Here is a 12,144-nt window from a genome sequence, read left to right as displayed (position 1 = left end):
GGCTGCCGGCGGGGCCGGGGCCGGGTGGCGCTTCCGGGCGGGGCGGGGGCGGCGGCGGAAGCGGGCCCGGGGCTGGCGCGGGGAGCCCGGGCCGCCGCTGCCTCCGCCCGCCGCGCCGGCGGCACCGTCAGCATGAGCCGCTGAGCCGGGCGGGCCGCGCCGGCAGGGCCCCGCCGGCAGGCCCGGGTGAGTGCGGCGGCGAGGCCGGGCCCCGCGGCGGGGGGAGGCGGGCGGCGGCCCTGCGGGGCGGCTCCGCGGGAAGGGGGGCTCGCCGGGCTCCGCGGGGAGCGGGGCAGCGTCGCTGCGCTCGGCGGGCCGGGGACAGCGACCGTCCTCCGCCAGGGGCCGGGGCGCGGCCCCGCTGCCCGCGCGTCCCTGCGGCAGCGCCCGGCGCGGGGCTCCCCACGCGGGTCCCCGCCCGGAGCTCGGAGCCCGGAGCCGCCCGGCCGCGGGGCGAGCGGCGGCTCCGCAGCGCCGGGCCGGGCCTCGGCCGTGCGTCGGGGCTGCCCGGCGGGCGGTGGGTGCCGGCGGCGCCGGTACCGCGGTGCGGTGTCCGAGGCCGGCGGGGAGCCCGGCGGGGCGGGAGCAGCACACGGCGGGGCGGGCGGCAGCGCCCCGTGCGCACTCCCCGCACGGCCTGGCCCCGGCAGCCGCCGCGGTAGCGTGAGGGAAAGAGAGCTTTTTGTTTCATTTTTGGAGAAAGTTCTTGATTTCCGAACTTTGGTTTGCAGGTGCAAGCAAGTCAGTTTGTTAAGACGCTGGCATAGTGGAAGAGGTAAATGCAGGGATGTTTGTGTAAAATGGTTGTCTTGGAAAAAGATGTGGTTGTTTGTTTTAGAAAGAAATAATTTCTTTTGGTGATTTTTTTGAGGTGGGGAATATATGCCCCAGAGAACGGGAGAATCAGGACAGGGGTGACAGAGATAATGAAGTGCAGGAGAGCAGGTTCAGGGAAGGGATGTAACGGGAAAGAGGGATGGAAGTAATGAATAGTAATGGTGAATAACTTAACTGGGTTGTATTTTTTTTTGGCACTATGGAGAAGGAGTTCTAATGAAACGACGACATATTCCAAAGTGACAAGGAAATGATTTGCATAATGAATAATTAACCGATGGCACTTGTTGCTGCAGGGGAAATTTGGGGTGAGAGCTGAGGAGAGGTTGCAGGCTTCCCTCGGGCTGGCTGCATGTGACACTGACCCCGGGCAGGCCCACTGGCATACAGCAGTATTATGATAATTTAAAGTAGATAAAAGAGGAAGAAATGAAAGGCTTGGTAACCCCGTGCTCCCTGCAATGGTGACAGGACTGCTGCATGTGGAAGGCTGGGATGTGCCACTGCAGGAACCAGAGGTGTTGGGTGTCTCTCTGCTCTGGGCTGAAAGCAGGCATGGGCAGTAGCCAGCTGGGGTGTATCCCACAGCTGCCTCCAGCCTGGTTCCCCCGGGTAGGAGGGTCTGAAATGCACTCCTGCAGTCTGTCCTCTGAGGGCTCTGTGCAGGGCAGGTGAATGCCCCATTCCGTGGCCTTGGTGCGATGTGCCAGCCGTGTCCTGCTCCATCCCTGCAGCAGGTGCTGCTCTGACTTCCCTGTCCTCGAGCTGCTGCTGCTGGAATCCTGCAGTCTAAGGGTGATGTCCAGGAGGTGGAGATGGGTGCCAGCAAACACTGGAGCCCGCCCTGGCCGTGGGAGGCTGCTGCCCTGCAGGGCCACGCTTTGGCTGCCCAGAGCAGACAGGCTGTAAAAGCCACATGGTTTCACCTCACTGTCCAGAGGGGTTTCCGTGGCCACAGGAAGGTTCTTACACATGTGGTGTAGGTGAAGATCTGATGGTCAGTGCAGATTAAATCATAGGCTTCCCTCCCTGTTTTTATGTCCTTTGAGTACTTGTTTTATTCTGCTGCTTCAGTGTCAGTGGGGAGGTGGTAGTGACAAAGGGATGCCTGTAATTAGGGGCATGAGCCTCAGCACCTCTTGATTCCTAAATAGTGGATGATTCCTGCTCAGGAGCTGGTGGATAATCTGCAGACATCATTTTCTGACACTGAGGAAGTCATGCGTGTTGGGCTGTAAAAGGCCTTGTGGTAACTCCGTTACTTTCAAAGGCTCAATGTGTGTTTTCCTAAGGCATATTTTCGATGGGAATGCTGTAAACAGCATGTTAGCTAAGGCCAGCTCCTTAAGGTAAAACTGCAGGAACAGTTCTGTTCCCATTCCTTATGATTTATGTTCATGCCAAGGGTGATTTTTGCAACTATGAGTTTATCAGCAAATTCCTGCTACTACTCCTGTCCGGAGGGAAGGGAGAGGGAGGATCTGGCAGAGTTCAATTGCTTCCCTGGGAATTCCTTCACTTCACTGTGTCCTGCTGTGCTCAGCCCTACACAGGGGCTCTCCCTTCCCTTGCATGACTTGTGGTCTCCACTGTTTGTGTGCTTTAAGGATTAGAGCAGTTGCCTATGATTATTATTTTTAAATTTAATTTTTTTAACAATTATATACTGTAAACTTAGTTTCTCAAGTTATGCAGCAAAGTAAACAATGTTTCTTTCCTCCTACCCCATAGCTATTTGCCAAAAGAATAAACATGTAAATATGTTCGAGTGCTGTCCTCAGTGACATTTGGAGCCTGCTCTGCTGTGAATATGTGCAATTGCAATTCCATTAGTGTCAAAGAGAGTTCCCAGCAATTAACAAGGAAAGAGAAGGGACTATTAAAACCGTGTTGTAGTTGTGGTGAAACTTCAGTACATCCTAAAATGAGCAAGTACAGGTAACGTACCGAGTTGTGAGGTGGAGGCTTTGTATGGCTCCTGTGGGGATGCTGGAGCCCACTCTCCCTTCAGCAGTCTGTGCAGGGGCAGTGTCCTTAGTCAGAACCTTGCTCAGAGTAAAAGGCCAGAGACAAATGTTGGTTTGCTCTGCTCTGTGCATTCAAGACCAGCAGTAGGTTCTGCTGTTCTGAAGATGCTCTGAAGTCTGTTCAGTAGTTTCAGAGGCAGCAGCAGGAGAGCGACAGCAGCACCCTGAGCTGGGCAGGCTGACAGATACGAGGTTTCCTATGTCCACTGGCAGTTTGGGGGCTGGGTTTGATGTGTGCTGACCTCAGGGTGAAGTCCCACTATCTATCAGAAGAATTGCTTTTCCTAAGGGGTCAATTAATTTTTTTAATGTCCACTTTGTCAACTTCTACCCTGTGAAACAGTCCATGTTTCAGATTATGTGCATGTAATTGTTATAGAAGAATATTTTTATCCAAAATATCTTTGTTCCAAGTAGCTGGGAAGAAAAAAAAAAGCTTGCAATAGGTATAATCTGTCTTTAGTAAAATCTGATTCAAGTTCTCACAATTCATCTTGATTAAGCTTGAAATTTTGGAGGTAAAATTGCTGTTGGTACAAATTAGTAAGAGCAGCAGCGGTGTGTAAGCTGACAGCACTTCTGTCAAGAGGGTGCAAAATCCTGCAGCTTAAGTTCATTTTGGTTTGAATGTACAGGTTGTACAGGGAAACTGAAGCAGCCAGGCCCAAGGAAAATGCAGCTGGGCCTGAGTTTTGTGTAGCCAGATTATAATTCCCATAAGGCAAGTGCACGACCAGCATTAGCCCAGCCTGGGGAATGGGCCAGCTCGGCTTGGGTCTGTCTGTCCTTCCAAAGCCTCACTGCCTCCTGGAGCTGCTCTGATCTGAGCACTGTGATAAAATGTATGACTCCTGTGTGCTCCCTTTGCTTTGGGCAAATAGGCCAAATACTTGTTTTCTCAGAAAAATATTTTGGTACATAAATATGCAAGGTGTATATGAATAGCTGAATGGAGTGGATTTCTGCAGAATAAAAAGCAGTAAGTACTAGATAGGTTGCTCTAAACGCCAAAGGACTGGGCGTGTTTCAGAGCTCCTGCACAGCCCGCCGTGGCTAGCCTGGCTGGGCTGGGCTCCTTTTATCAGTCCTCTTGAGAATGTACAGGTGGCAGTCCCAGCGCCTGCTGAGTGCCCAAGTTTTCCTGTGGGAAGTGTACCTCGCTGTCCGCCCTGGGGCAGGCTGCTCTTGTAAAAGGAATTTCTTTTCCCTTATGTAACTTGTTGGTGTTACATCCAGAGTCGGCTCTTGCAAAAGTGCGTCAGTCTTGCTTGCAGTGGCACTGAAAAAACTTAACAGAGCGTGCACTGAATTCCCCCCTTATCTCTCTATAGCACATTTTATGTATCTTGTAGTGAGATGTTTTGTTTCTGCAGTTTCAGACTTCGTGTTTCAGAAGATTAATAGACTTAGCAGCCCTGTTTGCTCAGCTTAGCAGCGATAACAATGTAATAAGTCATGAGACGGCCGCAGATCATCTGGCAAGGCAAAATATGCCTTGGACTTGAACTTGGAGCAGGTATTATTTGCAGAGAAAAGTGAAATGTTGAAAGCATTATAAATAGCGTGTCCCGCCTGGGGTGGCTGTGGGTTCGGGTCTGCCTGCAGAGCCTGCACAGGAGGCGGCTGATGGCATCTGCATTCCCGCTCCGGGTGGCCCGGCAGGCCGAGGGCAGCGTTTGTACCGTACATGGCTGGTATTTGCTGCAGCACGTACAGCCCTGGCGGGGCTGGGCACAGGCTGCAGAGCAGGCTGGGCCCGGGCTCCCAAACCCTCCCGCAGCAGCTCCGCGCATTCCTGCTGCGTGGCTGTGTCCCGGGCCAGCCAGGCAACTGCGAGCAGTGAGTAAGGACTTGGGAACCCAGAGCATTTTTGGGCTCCCGGCCCAATCCTGCTTCCAGAGGAGTTAATTGGAATTTTTGCCTTCTAAAAAAGGGAGAGCAGTCGGAGGTGCCCGGCTCAGCCCCGCGGGGCCCTGGGCGCCGCCGTGAGCGCGCTGCGAGAGCCGCGCTGCCCGGGCCGGCCGGGACGGGCGGCCGGAGCCCCCGGGATGTGCTGCCGAGGCCGCTGGAGCCGTGGCGCTGCAGCGGCGCTGTCTGCACTGCAGTGACGGTGCCCGGCGCTCGAGGAGGTGAGCTTTGCCTTTCGATGTGAGTGCGCTGCCGTGGGAGCGCGCCGCGTTTGCCGTGTCCCTTGGCTCTGCTCTTAGCCGAGCTGCGGAGCCTTGGAGGAGCGGCCGGGCTGGGTCAGGCTTTCCGAGCAGGGTGCCAAGCTGAAGGCACAGCAGCGGGCCTGGATTGGCCATATAAAGGAGTTGTCGGGTGCTGCCAGGGCCACCCGCCCTTCCTCTTCCTCGCTGCTCCCCAGGGCCGCGCTCGCCGGTGTTTCAGCGCTGCCTGTGCCTCTGGCTCCCGCGGAAGGAAGCTCCCGATAAACACGGCAGGGCTTGCTGGGCAGAAATAAACTCTCCCTTTTTTCTTCTGTGGCTCTCCAAAGCTTGGAATAAAATCCGAACAAGAATGTTGATTTTAGTGTGTGGAAGAGTTTATTAGTGCCTGGGCAGCGTTCTTGACTTCATGTGCCCGCCTCTGGTTTTCAGTGAAGCCTGGTACTCTTTACCTGGGTCATGAATCCTTCCATGCTCCAAACGTAGGCACAACTTCTGTGGACTTTGAGCCTTCTTTCAAGCAGTGAAAAATCAAAGGTGGTGAGTCCGTGATCCTGATAATGTAATTATGTATTTTTCAGCTTTTTGATGTGTAGCAGTTTAAAATGTTGTTTTGGGAGTGTGGGCACTTGCTGTGCTGCTGGAGCTTTGCAGGCTGCTTGGGAAGGAAGTCCCTGGGCAGATACCTTGTTTGCTGCTTATCAGCGTTTTATTGAGCTCCTGTATTTATGTGCAAATATATTCAATAAATAAATCTTTAATAATGGGATTTTTGTTGTGAAAAGTAGACACGGCTCTGTTCAATTCTTATAATTAAGTACAGCTAATGGTGGAACAGAAATATAAGCATTTGAACTTCTTTCACTAATTTTTCTGCATGACTGACAAAATTATTGCTTTGGATTTGGTTTGTTTTCTACAACTTCTAAGCATTCTACAACTTCTGCCTTTAATCACCATTTTTATAAAAGCTAGGTTTTCTTAAGTTATTTCAGAAGCTGTTTTCCAAATATCCTTGTTTCTGTTTTCCAATATCCCCGTTTTTGTTTTTTGTGTAAGAGTAGAAATTTAAACTTTCATTCTTGGTGTTTTAAAATGGCTTTTAGAGGTAGGAAGGACAATACAAGGAAAACAGTGATCTTTTGAGGTTTTTCCAAAATGCCTTCATTGGGTTTAACTTGGGTAGCTTGCTGTGTCAATGGAAAAGGGACACATTGGGGAGAAGGTAAGCAGAGGATAGAGCATTCCAGAGTATTCGGTGTGAGAAGCCCTAAGGGACAGTGTCAATGGCCCTGCTGTGCTGCGCAGGGACCAGCCCGGCTCAGGAGCCCCTTTGTGACTTGTCCCCTGTGTGGTGGGAGCTCTGCTGGCTGGGCTTGTGTGCAGAGAGGCTGTTCTGAACAGGGGCTCTTAGAGGCCTGTTTCTCATGGTTGTTGTTAGCTGGGTACATGTCATAATTCAAAATGAACCAGCGTAACAATATACTAAAGCAAATACTGATTAAAAACTTGTCTCACAGATATTTTCCACTTATTTCCTAAAATAAAAGTCATGCAGTTTTTATTACTTCTTTTTAATACCAGTGACTAATTTAGAGCTTTTGCTTGATATCCAAAGACGTATGTATTTGTTTAGTTTGCGTGAGATTGGTCATGATCCAAAACTGGTCACATCAGTAAGTGTGTCTGTGCTGCTGAGCATTGTATATGTAAGAATCTCTATTAAGTCAAGGAAAGCGTCTCCTAAACTTGTTTAGTTTTGCTGTGTATGGAAAAATCATTTTATATTTAGTGTGTAACAGTCATCTCTGATACCTCAGGTGGTGACAGGGCAGAGAGAATTAAAAATCCCATTCTCTGTGGTTTAGATTCTTATGTAACTAATTAAATAAATTATATAGATTCATTGTATTTTCTGAGAAGTTGTATAAGTTTGTCTCATCCTGGAAGGATGTGAATATAAACATAAATTAAATGTAAGGCCAGAATGAATCAAAGCAAAGTGCTCTATTTTGGATCTGAGATTCCCTGAGAAACAGACAGCTGTGAATGCAAATGCAGTCGGCTGTGTCTCCTGTCTCACAGCAGATGCTGGAGTGTTTTCAGGACTGTCCTTGCCGTGGTTCCTGTTGGTGGCCGAGTCGGGCAGTGTCGCACTGAGCTGGCAGTGCCTCCCTGCTCCAGGTGTTCCCAGTGTGGCAGTGCTGCCCCTCGGTGATGCTGGCGTGGTTTCAGAGGTGTGGGACTCCTGGTCCTTCCTCAGGGGTGCCGTGCCTGGCACTGCTTGGCCATGCTGCAGAGCCAGGGCGCTGGTTTGCCACTCGGGCAGCAGTCCTTCAGTCCAACCTGAACTGCTCTGCTGTCCCTCATTCCCAGGTAATTTTGGTTTGTGATTGTCCCTGCATTGCCATAGCTCGCCATGGCTGAGCTGAAGTGACCAGTTCTAAGGGCTGCTGCAAGCAGAGCTCAGTGTAACGAGTTCCTCATGAGCTGGACTCACATCCCTTTTCGGTTGCCCTCAAGGCAGATGCAAGATGAAGCAATCTCATGATGGGCCTGCCTGGGAGCGTGCCTGTTAGGCAGAGAGCAGAGAGCAGCAAGGCATCCCCCATGGAATCGTGCCCCACTGTGCTCCATGTGTCCTCAGGGCCAGGAGAGCTGCTGGCATTGTCACCAGGAGCAGGACCACGCATCAGCATGGACCATGTGACACGAATGGCCCGTTCTATTCCTGGTAATTAGGTTCAGATTTAATCTTGCTGGTTAATTTGATGTGTGCAGGGATGTGGTAGCTGCATCCAGACACCTGACTCAAAATTATTGTCCTAACAAAGTGGTTGTCATGTGAGCGGGCAAGAACTTTGAAATCTGGAGTTTTTGATGTGGGCAAAGGTAGGAGGAGTGGCCCAGCCAGGGATGAGTTAGTGAGGCCAAGGGGAGGAGCTTATTGTCTGGAGGAAGTGGTACTATTAATAAATGAATAATGTTAGTAGTGACCATGTGTATGTCCTGATCCGTCAGGTGCTGTCTGCAGTGGTCCCTCAGGAATCCTTTTGCCCACTGCTTTACCCAGCTGTCTCTGGGGAAGGAAAAGCCACCCTTTGCAGCAGGGCCACATGGCAGCTGCACGAGCAAGGGAAGTGGGACCTGAGCAGCACTGAGGTGCTGCTGTTTCCCCTTGCTGTGCTGGAGATGTTCAGGCATCAGACCCGTGGGAAGCCGGGGTTGGTGTCTGCTGCACCTCTCACCAGTGAGAGCTTCTCCGGGTCACTTCTGCTGAAACCATCAGCATCGGCTGAATTTGGTGTCAGAGGGAAGCGGCTCCTTCCCTTGCTGAGTCATGGATGTGGCTTTCTTTTTTTCCTGTAGGGATTCTTCTTGTGGATGATGCTAATCATCCATATATAAATATATATGGTTTATATAAATTCATACATGCACGTGCAGCTGGAAGTCACCTGTCCCTATGGGACGGTTTCTGCCTCTTTGCTGCTGCTGCTGCAGGTGCCTCCTGGCTCTGAATCCAGGCTGTGGGACTCATCCTGGGGTTTGCCATGTGGCTGTTCTTGAGGACAACACCCCGCAGCCGCTGCCACCGAGACAGGAGTGAGCAAAATTCCAGTCGGTAATTTTGTGTTCCTAGTGAGCCTGAGTCACACCTGCAGGGTGCAGAGCAGCGAGGGTTTTACAGGAGCTGTGCTCTGTTCATCCACCCTGGGCTGCCTGGGGAGGCGCCAGGGCTGGGGGGCTGCTCCTGCGCTGACCCCGCTGCCGTGGTCATCCTGCTGCTCTCCTGCCTTGCTTGGCCTGTGTACACTTGCATTAATCAAACAAAATGTGCAAGAGTCGGATTAATAAATAGCTTGTAGTTTTGGGAAGGGTGCGTAGTTGATTTATTATGGCCTCTCAAAAGCCTTTGTACAGAAACATGTTTAAAATTAGTATTAGAACAAGAAAATGAATCTGACTTTAATAAAGCAGGGTTTGTTTTTTTCAATTCAGTTTGTTACTTCTTGGAATTTTAACTTAAATCACTAGATTACTGTTATTTTTAAAGATAAACAACTTCTTTTTAGGCTTGCTTGGGCAATGTCACTTCTTTTATGGTAGGAATCCCCCTGTGCCAGGATAATACAGAACTTCCCATTTCTAAAATACATTATGTGAATGTTATGGCAAGGGAATTACAGTGCAAATATGTTTTTATTACCAGAAGCGGTATTTGTGACTTCAGTGGTGGGTGGGGATGGATATGTAAATGCTTTGTAATACATAAATTGATGAAAAGTGGATTAAAGGCAGAGTAGTCCTTGCCCATTTTGTGTCCCTGACTTAAAGTTGCAAGAACAGAATAACAGCTTGTGTGCCCCATCCTCGTGCAGAGACAGGGCCTGGCCTGTGCCTGTTCTTGCTCATAAATAAATACACATCCAGCTAACGCTGTCAAACTGCGAATCCCGTGTGTCCCTGAAGTCTCAGATTTTGTAACAGGGGTTGATATATAGCCCAGGTTATTTAAAAAAATCAGCAGACAGGTTTCTTGACTTTAATATTTTTAAAATTACAGCAAGAGCAGTTAATCCGTAACTGTCTGCTCCTTAAAGGTAAGAGGGTTTATGGAATTTGCAGTGTAGCTTTCTGACTTGAAAATAGCATTACTGTAATCTGAAGTAAGAGAGGATTGGGCTGTGGGATTTGTATGTCAGTGCCCGTGCCCTGCTGGTGGCAATTGGCTCACATTTTGATTAGGGATGGAAATCTTGGGGCAATACCTGACTTCTGCATGTGGCTGGGCCACGTAGTGTACAACATGTTGCCTCTTTGTTCATTATTTATCAAGTTTTCATGAACCGAGTACACTTGGGTGTGTTAAATTCAGATGGAATGTCACAGTTAGGTGGTACTGCTAAAACAGTTTCAGAAACTGTGAAATAGACTCAAGATAAAACCATGTCTGATGGGGATGTGCTGGAGGAGCCACTGAAGTCAGTGGGAGGTTGCACCAGGAAAGTCTGTCAGAGCTAAAACAGTACAGAAAAAACCTTTAAAACACTACTACTAGCAGTAGTAGTAGTACTAAAACTATGTATGTCATGCAAAATATCTGCGTCACAGAAGCAGTGTTGGCAGTTTTTTTACTAATCTGGTGTGGCACTTAGTAGCTCAAAGCCAACATGTGCTTGCAGTTTTACCAGGCTCCCAGTCCCAGGCTGCTGGGCTGGGGAGCTGGGAAACCCAGCCCAGGCTACAGTGCCCTGGCAGTCCTGCTCTAGGGCTGGCTGCTCTCTGCTCCTGCCTCTGCACTCCCATGTTTTCCTGAAATACACAAAAGTACACATTTGTAACGGGAATCAGCTTCCACTTCTGTGCTGTCCTATGGGAGCAGCGGGTGCAGCCCAGAGTGTGAGACAATCTTCAGCTGCAGTCTACTAAAGAATATTTTCCTTTATCCAGTCCTATACTGTTATGTGACAAGATGTTAATTAGCTCATTGTTTCAGCTTAATTTTGTGACAGTGCTATAATTATATCCCTCAGTTGTGCCATGGAGTAATTGCTGTATCTCTTCCAAATTTTATATTGAGATATGTTATTGGTAAACTTGGAGTTTGGCAGAGGTGTTTTGAAAATACTGTAAGGAGTCAGTAATTTTGTGTTCCTTGATTTAAAATACAGCCATTTGGCAATTTCAAGCTTTGAGACTGCCCTGTCAGTGTAAATAGAATATTGATTTTATTCCATTTCCTATCTCATTAGAGTCATTGTCATGAGGATGAATTCACGTTGTGTAATTATCTGTTCTTGCTGACAGTTCTCATGTCATTGAGACTGGTGTTTTCAGCTTCCACTTTCTCTAAGCATAAAAATAGCATTCTTCCCTGCCATCTTCTCCTTTAGTGCTGGGCTTCTTGCCTCCCCAGCTTTTTACATCTTTCTTTGAGAGACACGTGTGAATTGAGATAAACAGGGATGTCCAGCAACCCCAGTTACAGGAGCAGTGAAAACAACGCCTCTTTGGGAGCGATTCTCAGTGCAGGGAGTTACCTTATTTTTGTGTCAAAGGCTGTAATGAGAGGGGAAAATGCATTGTTAATCTGTCTGCACATGTCTTAATAGCAATAAGGGGAAGTAACAGGAGTCTCTTCTGTGTCAGATTCACTTTCTTGGACATTTCCAGGTAACCTTTCCATTGATTTGTGAGGCTGTTTCTTAATCATTTTCATTGACCCAGCTCAGGAGACAACTAAGTCATCTCTGTTACCCTCCTAAGGAATGACTCCTCAGTGTTATTTTTTCTTCTGTCTCTTCTGAGAATCACTTTTTAATTTGCTTTCAATCCTTGTAGCTCGATATTCAGTCAAGGCAAGGTTCTGCCTTGGCCAAACCAATGTTGCAATATTCCCAAGACAAGTGGCAAATGCTTCCAGATTTCAAAAGGTGAAATTTAAAACCCACCTGTGGATCACAAGAGTCTTTAGTAGTGACTGCTCTGCTAGGTGGGGTCCAGAAACCATCGACCCCTAAATCAGTTTTAATTGAATGAAAAATAAGAAGTTCAATCCTTTTCCAGTCCTGTCCCTATGGTTGTCCCTCTGGATTTGTTACAGTCATTCCCATCTTATCAGGGACAGCCCCAAGGAGACAGCACATGTATCAGCTGGGTTTTGCAGACAGTGTATCTCCTAGCATGTGGAGCTTGCTGGGGACTCCTTAGTGACTGAGTGAGTATCACAAGAGAATTTCCAAGTGATGGGAAAATAGTTTATGCAGATAAAAAAAGCTAATTCTATGCTAACATCTTCCTTTATTTAGTGGATATGGAAGATAAACCTCTGGTCTGACGTCATGCTTTATTTCTGCTCAAAGCTATTTTTAAAGCTGACATTTCTGGCTGTTTTCAGGTAGACAACAAACTATGACAAAACACTTTTTCTTCAAGCAACTGTTCATATAATATATAGACCTAGTATTTCTTTGTGTTCTGAAGATTTACCTTCAAGGCACCAGCTCCTTGGAGTAATGCTTTTCTTTTTGTGGGTGGCAGCCTGAAGAAGGAAGGGTGGAATTAGTGCAGTCACAAGTGTGTCACTGACCTCAGCAGGAGCAGGAATTCTC

The 12,144-nt window shown here is 48.7% G+C and overlaps 1 protein-coding gene across 4 annotated transcripts in view; it reads left to right on the top strand.

The window, feature by feature from the left end:
* Positions 1-12,144, top strand: part of MBNL1 (muscleblind like splicing regulator 1) — a 59,714-nt gene that overhangs the window by 138 nt on the left and 47,432 nt on the right. The gene's annotated exons all lie outside the window — the stretch shown is intronic.

Source organism: Molothrus aeneus, chromosome 10 (genome assembly GCF_037042795.1).
Source record: "Molothrus aeneus isolate 106 chromosome 10, BPBGC_Maene_1.0, whole genome shotgun sequence".
NCBI classification, from domain to species: Eukaryota; Metazoa; Chordata; class Aves; order Passeriformes; family Icteridae; genus Molothrus; species Molothrus aeneus.
Note: the sequence above shows the minus strand (reverse complement) of the source record. Positions and strands in the feature narration are given on the sequence as shown.